This window comes from Pinus tabuliformis, chromosome 3_1, assembly GCF_031772625.1.
Source record: "Pinus tabuliformis cultivar Carrire ecotype Pingquan chromosome 3_1, CPIR1, whole genome shotgun sequence".
Lineage (NCBI taxonomy): Eukaryota > Viridiplantae > Streptophyta > Pinopsida > Pinales > Pinaceae > Pinus > Pinus tabuliformis.
The window spans coordinates 489,647,991-489,657,422 of record NC_142301.1 but is presented as its reverse complement, the minus strand read 5'-3'; the positions used below and the strand labels follow the sequence as shown (position 1 = coordinate 489,657,422).

Sequence of the window (9,432 nt, the reverse complement as noted above, 5' to 3'; positions counted from 1 at the left end):
GAGTAAATCATTTATCCGGCCTACTTATGGAACTCTATCTGATCAATGGGATGAACATCCCTGGCCAACACCTCAAAATTATTCTTCTTGTAGTCTACGAGGGTCTTTGGTTGCTGTACAGTGCGCTCCAAAAATGACACCTACATCTTGCCTACTTTGATGTCAAATGTTGACATCAATCTGGTCTGGTTTGATGGTGTAAGCTTGAGGTATTGGGCATATGTCTCTTCTTTCAACTTTTCATTCCTCATCTTTATCTCTTTGAATTTTTCTTTGATATCCTTTTCCCGATCAGCTAGCCTGACAAAGGAAGAAACCTCCATTCTTTGTTGTCTCTCTATCATTTGTGTGTTGGAGGTTGATGGCTGCTGTGTTTCACCTGATGGAGTTACTTCTTTACTTCTCTACCCCATTGTCTCAGTGTCAATTATTTCCTCTGATGCAATGTTCTCCTCCTATTTAGACACAGGATTCAACTTGAGCTTCCTTGTTAGCTCAAACATCTCATCAGTAGTCTCCAAGGTAGGGTTGGATGCCTCTTCCCTGTTCCTCTTAGGATTCTTCTCCTCATTGGCTGGGGTCTGTAACACAGGATGAATATTCATTATTTCTGCTAATTCAGGAACCTGCAGGAAAGAGTTCTCATCAAATCGTTTTTCCAAATCAATCAGTGTGTTTTCAACATCCACAAATTTGATTTCTATATCAATCAATGTGTTCTCCACCCACTCAGATTGGTTGGGAAACTATTCAATGTCTGGCCTTCGGTGGTGGATATAAGGTGCCAATTTGACCTTAAGTATCAACTTGTTTATGACCCCATGAGGGTCATAATGCCATATGAAGTTGTTTTTGAATTTCATTTGTTGTAGTAACTTATCGGCCTCTGGTCCAACCTCTCTATTGTTGCAAATGAATGTGCGCAATTGGTTTTTCATCTTGAATTGGGTTTTCTTCCTAGTAGATAGGAAGTGGACCTCATCAGAATTGATGATTGGTCTGAAATATTCAAGGGAAAATATCCTCATAGGGAGGTATTTTGGAAATTTATAAGGGGATAATTGGTAGCCATAAATTCTTATCTCAATGTGGTTATGGTAAAGGTACTAGTCTCCCACATTGTTGTTCTTTGCCAACTGCAGCACTCCCTTGATGTCTGGGCTGATTCTAGGCTAAGTATCAAAAATCAGCATGTTCATAATTGGGTACACAAAGGAGTCTATGAAGTCTTTGTAGGTGATTGTTGTGGAAAACTTATGGACCAAGGGTGTCTAGTGGACCACTAATCTCTCCTTTCCCCTAGTGTCCAACTTCTAGATGCTCACTAGGAACTTATCTGTCTGGTAATACAAAAACATATAAAAGAACACTGAAGGGTATTTGAAAACTCTTTCAGCGGGTAGTCTGGTGAATTTTTCATGCATTCTGTCTGCAATGAACTGAGCTTAGTCATACATGATAACAGGGGGCTTTCCTAGAGTGAAAATGGACATGAAGGCCAGGATGACTTCATCCAGATGCTCATATGATGTGTATCCTAGGATGCATGACAGCATGGTGATTATGTGTCTGCAAGTTTAATAGAAAATGATGGCAACATAGGGTGGGGTATTTGTAGGAGTATGGAGGTCTTCAATGATAAAATTTTGGAAAATTTTCTTGATTTTCACCTGGTCTAATGTGATGTATAAGTCCAATACTTTTCGAATGGATAGAGGGGTCTGATTAGGGCTAAACACATATTTCATTAAATTTGCAATTAAATAGTGGATCTAGAATTTAAAAACAACCAAAAAGCTCAGTTATATTAATGTCCTCGTAATAAAAATTTTCCATTTTTAATGAAATATGAGTTTCTAGATTGGATTTGTAGCATTTCGTTGATTGACTCATGTGTAATGGTGAATAACAAATCTTGGTTTGTTGCAACAATAACCCTTTGGCTAGGGATATAAGACGCATGGCAAAAATGTACCATATCCGGGAAAAGGTGAACATCTGGGAATGTGTATTTGGGTAAATTGGACTCCCAAAGGTTGATGCCATCTGTATGGTTTAGAAATCAGTCCTTACTCCAACAGTGGAGATTCAGAAGGTGGGCTAGAGTTGCAATGTCTTTTATTTAGAAATCTCTATCTGCTAGGGCCAAATGGTCAATGTCGAGGTGAGGGGTTGACATAGGTTTGACATCCAGAGAGGTTTTTGCAGCCATCTTATGGGGAAAGATGTGAATTGGGCTTGCAAAGACTGTAGAAGTGAAGCTTGAACAACTCTGGTGGAGTGAAAGGGTATTTTGTAGGTCAGAAAAGAGTGGTTTGGGTATTCAGGGGGGAAATACTCTCAATTTAGGGAAAATTAATTAAATTCAATCAATTTAATGTTTGAATTCACTGTACGCTTTCAAATTGAGATGATCGTTCTAGTTTCTTGTAAAAAATAACTAGAAATGGTGGTATACACTACAACTGGTTTCAATGGTAGCTGCAGAGGGTACTCTAGCTTCAATTGTGCACTGGATGGCTAAATTGGGCATCCAGAGCACGTTCGGGAGGTAGCTGGCAGTGAAATTTGGTTGTAGAGGCTTACGATGGCGCAAGAAGGCTTAGGAAGCTTTCACAGAGCAAATGAGAGGAAAGGGTGAAAATGAGCGCCTTCGGCCTTTAACTAGCAACAGTTAGAATTTGGTGCGGAATTTCATAATGAATAGTGGCTGCTTTCATCTTTTGGTGGGGAGGTGGTTTCGGGGGCCATTGCACCACTTTTGGTAGTTGGGCGTTATTTTCATGAGAGCACGTGAATTCACCTGGAGCTACCATCTAATCGAAAGGGGCTCGAGAAAAACCACCAATTTCGCGTGCTCTTGGGCGAGTAAAGGTAGGCAAAGGAATGAATGCGATATGGATGTGCACTGTCATATTTGGGGGTGGTATATCAGACAACTGTCGCATCGTGGATTTTCACGGAGGGAACTCGAGAAGAGATTTGCGGGGCACGGGGGATTAATTACACTTTATTTGTAATTATTTAATGAATAGAGCAGGGTTAAATATAGTGAATGGGTTATGGAGTGGGACGAGGGTTGAATTATGTGGGGATTTTTTAACTGTAGTAGGGTGGTGGGTTAAATAGGTTTTATGTGGGGAAAATGAATTTTCAGAGTTAATTAAATAAAGTGGAAGGGAGAGAAAACTTAGAGTAAAGGGGCTTTATGGGGTAAAAGGGATTATGTCAGGAAATATAAGAATGGGGTTGTTAATAAAGTAATGCCAGGGGGTGGGGGCGAGATTTAGACTTAGGATAAGGCTTTTTAGTGGGGTTTTAGGCAAAATAGGGAAATTAATAAGGGGAAAGTGGGTTCTTCAAAGGGGAATGGGTTTCACACTAGGGAAAAGGGGTTTTTGGGTAGGGGAATGAGTTTGGAGGGTAAATTGGTAGGGAAATGTGTAAAACCAAGGGGAAAGGGTGAAAATGAAGGAAAAAGGTTATTTTCTTAGGAAATGATGGGATAATGGGGAAATTAGTAAGTATGTAGTGGGGGGTGAAATGGAATGAGGGGAAGTTAGCCAAATCAATTTGTGAACATCCTTTCACTTTCATAGCTACTCCTGCACACTGAAACATATGATTAAGCATAATACATGTGCTTTTGCTTCAATCAACTTTGTACTTCTGCAACATTTCTTCTACTTACCCTTTACTTACCCTAACATTTTTTCTTCACTTTATTGGGTGCATTTAAGCTAGAAAACCCTTTCTTTCCTTTTTCTTTTGAAAAGTAAACTATCTAATTCTAACCTTATATCTTTTAGTGGCTCAGATTAGGCTTATGAGCACATTTTATTTCTCTACCTAACTATCGATCTGCGAAGATTAAATAGTTTGGATAGATCTTTATTCTCTATCTATAAACATGAAATTTAAAGCACGAACTAGTCAAGATTAAACAGTTTGACTATCATGGGTTGTGGCATTTATGACAAGCTGCACACAACCATTATTTTGTACAGTAAAGTAAAAAGTAGTGGCACTTAGACTTGCAAACTTTAATGATTTATTTTTGTTTGTGGTTCATATATTTTCACTTTTTTGATCTTTTCGTATTCTTTTTGTCCTTTCATATTTCTTTTAGGTTTTTCCCTCTTTACATTTTTTAATTTTTAATATGGAAAATATTTGCAGAAAAGCAAAGGTATGTACAATATTAAAAGATCAACCACAACCAATTCAAAATTATGAATCCTATTAATATAGGACCCTAACAGACTGAAAGAGGTCAAGCTTGAGAACTCAAAGATTTTTTCCACAATTGATTATAAGTTTTTAGCTTCAAGTCCTCATTCTTCTTCTTAATTTCACTGAAAACATGGAAGATATCATCTTCTTTGTCGTTCTGACTGGTTCCACTGGTCTAAATCACCTACTGTTCCTGAGAAGTAGTGGAATTAGTGGGGGACTGTGTAGACTGTCCACCAGACTATGTAAAAATAAATGTCTCCCGAAGTCCATCAATTTTTTTTTTTGTGGCTCATTCATTTGACTAACGTTGACAGAGATTCTAGGTCTCTTCTTTCTATGCATAATTCTAAAGCCTTCTCTTGACGCTTCCATTGTAGGGGATGATTGTTCTTCCCTTCCTCGCTTGGCTGTCTTTTCCTGTGTAAGTGGAGTTTGTACATTTGAAGCAGATACTGCCTATTCTTTTTCTTCTTGAAGGATTTTCTCCTTCCATTCTAACTAATTTTTGTACTTCTCTATTTCAGGCTTGGCTATATGGTGGTATGTAGTGAATTTATTTTCAACCCTGAGTTTTGAAATTACTCCCATTGGGTCATAAGACCAAGTGAAGTTGAGACCGAACTTCATTTCCTTCAACAACCTATCTACTTCTTCTCTTGTTGCTCTAGTGTTGCAGATGAAAGGACCAACCTCAGCCTTTAGCTTGAATTTTGATTTCTTTTTTGTAGCTACAAAATGTGCTTCATCTACATTTAACCTCTGCCTAATATATTCCAATGCAAAGATTTTGATAGGGAGGAACTTAGGAAGTTTGTAGGGTGGAAGATCACAGCCATAGACTATGATTTTTGTATAGTTTTGGTAAAGATACCATTCTCCTGTGGTGTCTTGATCAACTAGTTGTAATACTTTCACAATTAACAATGTAAACTTTGAAACGGGAACTATAAACTCAAAACGGGAACTCTGGCCCAAAAACCCCAAAAAAACCACAAAAACAGTGCTCAAAACGAAAAGTGTGTATACTGGAACGATGCTTTTTTTTTTAGGTGTCAATTTTGCGGTTGTTTTAAAAATGGCAGTGACTACGAAATTTTCTACGAAATTTTCCTGCAAAATATAGCTTCAGAACGAAAGTGTTGATACTGGAATAATGATTTTTTTTTTAGGTGTCAATTTTGCGGCTGTTTTAAAAATGGCAGTGACTACGAAATTTTCTACGAAATTTTCCTGCAAAATATAGCTTCAGAACGAAAGTGTTGATACTGGAATAATGATTTTTTTTTTAGGGTCAATTTTCATACTTTTTAAAAAATGCTAATAAAACCAATTTTTTATGTCTCAAACAAAGTTAAATTTTAAGGAAAAAACACATTAATGTTTCTGGTAGAATATCATTTTGGGCCGCCCCCTCCCCCCGTGGCCCCCCGCCCGGGCCGCCCCACCCCCCTCCCTCCCCCTCCCCCTCCCGGCCCACCCTGCCCTCCCTCGCCACCCACGGGCCGCCCCGCCCGCCCCGACCCGGCGGTGGGTCGATTCCCGGAATCAAGATGCAAGTTTGTGTATCATGCAAGATGCAAGAGACATGCCCAAAGTATTTATCATATAACATGAACCAACGTCAAAACAATGGGTAGAGGAATAGGTCATTTGATAGAGAAATCTAGGTTTATAGGGATAGGTAATATGATAGAGAAGCCTATCATAGGGATAGGGATGTGTCCCACTACTAAAGAGTGTATTTAGCTTCCATGCCTTCTTCATATTACTCTCAACTTCTCTCTATATGTTGGGATAAAATGAAAGGTTAGATGTGTTCCACTACTAAAGAGTGTATTTAGCTTCCATGCCTTCTTCACATTAATCTCAATTTCTCTGTATCTCAACTTCTCTCTATAAATTGGGGCATGTGACTTTGGAGAAAGTAACTATTAATTTTGAAGAAAAAAACAAATAAAATACAATCTTTATTACAATTTTTATTATTATTTAAATAAATTCTATTAATTTGGTACTATAGTCATTCTCCATTATTAGAAATTATTTTTTCATTAATATTCATATAACTTTCTAAAATATATCTCTAAAACTATAATGGTGATCTAGTAAATTTAAAAAAAAATACCTTCATTTAAAGCATATGTATGTATGATTATTGTCAATTAAACTGCACATCACTAAACCATCCTAAGCTTCACATTTATTAAATACCCACATTAATTAAATCAACTAAAATAAAAACATTTCCTTAAATATTATATTTCGTAAATGTTTATGTATCTCAGAAACATAATAAATCCCTCAACAATTAATAAATAATAATGAATACAAATGAATTTCAATAAATAATAAGAAATCTACGGAGTACTTTATTACCTTTCTTCCACTCAGAAATAGATTTTCATGCCATGAAGTTTTCAGTATGACAACTCATCTCAATCTAACATAGAGATTGACGCTACATGAAATTTGTTGTATGGTCGTTGAGAAATGTTTATATATCTGAAAACATAATAAAGCCCTCAGCAATTTAATAAATTATGAACTCAAATGAATTTCAATAAATAATAAGAAATGTACGGAGTACTTTACTACCTTTCTTCCAATGAGAAGTAGGTGTTCGGGCCGTGAAGTTTGCTATATGACAGTTCATTTCAATCTTACAGAGAGATTGACACAACATGAAGTTTGTTGTATGGTCGTTGAGAAATGTTTATATATCTGAAAAACATAATAAAGCCCTCAGCAATTAATAACTTATGAACTCAGATGAATTTCAATAAATAATAAGAAATCTACGGAGTGCTTTATTATCTTTCTTCCGATGAGAAGTAGGTGTTCGCGCCATGAAGTTTTCTGTATGACAGTTCATTTCAATCTTACAGAGCGATTGACACAACATGAAGTTTGTTGTATGGTCGTTGAGTTTTACTGGTTGCTTGGTGTGTGTTCAATATTTGGTTCAAGGCTGTGACGGTACGTTGATTGTTTGTCAGTTGTTACATGAACTGAAAAATGTCGATAACAATCAATTTGTAAACCATTAAAAGGTGTCGTAACATAATAAATAAGAATGTGGAAGTAATGAAAATAGAATCCCTGCAAGGTCAAAAGCAAGGAACACAAATTGGACTTGAAGAAAATGAAACCGAAGAAGGAGCAACCAGAGAAACTCAAACGCTTCATGAGGTGAACTCATTTGAGCTGCGCAGCGCCACCCCTGGGCCGCCCCGCCCCGCCCGACCTGGCGGCGGGTCGATTCCCGGAATCGACCCGCCGCCGGGTCGGGCGGGGCGGGGTGGCCCAGGGTGGCGCTGCGCAGCGGCGCCGCCGGGTCGGGCGGGGCGGGGCGGCTCGGGGGTGGCGCTGTGCAGCGGCGGCTCCGCGCAGCGCCACCCCCGGGCCGCCCCGCCCCGCCCGACCGGCGGCGGGTCGATTCCCGGAATCGACCCGCCGCCGGTCGGGCGGGGCGGGGCGGCCCAGGGGTGCCGGTGGGGGTGCAATGCAGCCGATTGAGAAAGGTATAGATTGGTTGTGTACAATGAAATGTAGAAGACCTCGCGGGAACACAAACACGTCTCCCTTCTTCAGCGTTGTGGAGAACAAAGTGTTGTTAGTGGTGACAAACCCAACTAAGAGAATACCGTCGATCACCACCAAGATTTCGGTAGCCCGCGGATGTGTGTGAGGAGGGTTAAGGCCGAGAGGAGCAGCGTAATCGAGCCGAACCATGGAGATCCCCAAGGTGTTGAGGCCTGGTAGCTGCATTACAAAAGCTGGCGTTACGGCAAATCCCAACTGGTTACTCGTATCTCCTGGTTTATCTAGGCCCGTCAAACGGAAGTCATTTGCTGTGACCATCATCGCATTCTTACATGGGAACCGGTTCACAATAACTGCACAATTCAAATCAAATAATATATATTATATTATACAGACACACATTCCCAAACGCACCAGACATATATATAATATATTACATGTAATTACATTTCATAATGTGTTCAAACATAACGCGTATGGACATCAACAAGATAACATTAGTTATATTACCTTTGTTTTTCAAATCGGCAACGCAAATGTCTTGTAAAGGATTTGGATCACTTGCGCGCACAATAACAAAACTATTCGAACATGTTAATATCACCAGTACTGCAAGTGCCAACACCGGAAAGGATTCCATAGCTGTAGCTCACTATTTTTCTTTTCGAAAAATGAATAGAGATGCACTGAATTTGATGAAGAATGGAGAACGTTGCTCCTTTTATAACAATGGTAAATGATGGTATTCATTTTTGAAAGTGCAGGAACGATAAAGATACCGACCTGGGAACCCTACAGATAGTGACCCAGTGTTGCAGGTGGACCAACCGAACCCTCTCTGCTACATATTACTGTGTCGGTGTTCTGGTTGGTTAGAAGATAAAAAAGCTAAGTAATGTATAACCGCCGAGGAGAAAATTTCATTGTACACAACCAATCTATACCTTTCTCAGCCGGCTGCATTGCCAAAATATCGACCTCGAGCTTGTGTCCCACAATCATTCTCGACATCACAGACAACCAGCCTAATCCAGGATTACAGATGCAGCCAAATTATTAATTATATATGAATCTCAAATCGTACAGATATAAATTATTATTTAGAGAGTGTATCATGTTTAAAATGATGTTCATTATCCACTCTATCACAGAATTTCTGCTCAAAACTGTGTGTACGTGTGGCTGAAACCTGTTTGGGAAAAAATTGTGGCATGCGTATAACTTTTGATATCTAAAACAAAACATGCCATAACTTTTACATAAGCTACAAACACATAACAAAACAATTCATCACTTTTACACACGGAATACTTTTGCTATTTCGTGATGATGAAAGTCAGATATGTGTGGTGAAATTCATCGAACATGTTTCTTGATATGTTTTTAAGAAGTTTGGTGGGTAATTAATATGCATTTAGCAGTAATGCATTAAATGTTATATAAGATCGAATATATATTGTTCTTGTATATTTTTTTTCTTTAACACATTGTAATTTTTTATTAATTGATGTTCACGTAGATAAAGGACAATCTCCTTAATGCATTTCCACCATGCACCAATATGGATTGTTATTAAAGCTTTTGTATTAATATGTCATTAATTTTATGACTTTTGTCTTCAGAAGTATTAAATAGTTAACATTTACATGTATT

The 9,432-nt window shown here is 38.5% G+C and overlaps 1 pseudogene; it reads right to left on the bottom strand.

Moving 5' to 3' along the window:
• Positions 1 to 455: 455 nt before the first annotated feature.
• On the bottom strand, positions 456 to 8,419 carry LOC149187934 (germin-like protein subfamily 2 member 1 pseudogene; annotated as a pseudogene).
• Positions 8,420 to 9,432: the final 1,013 nt, after the last annotated feature.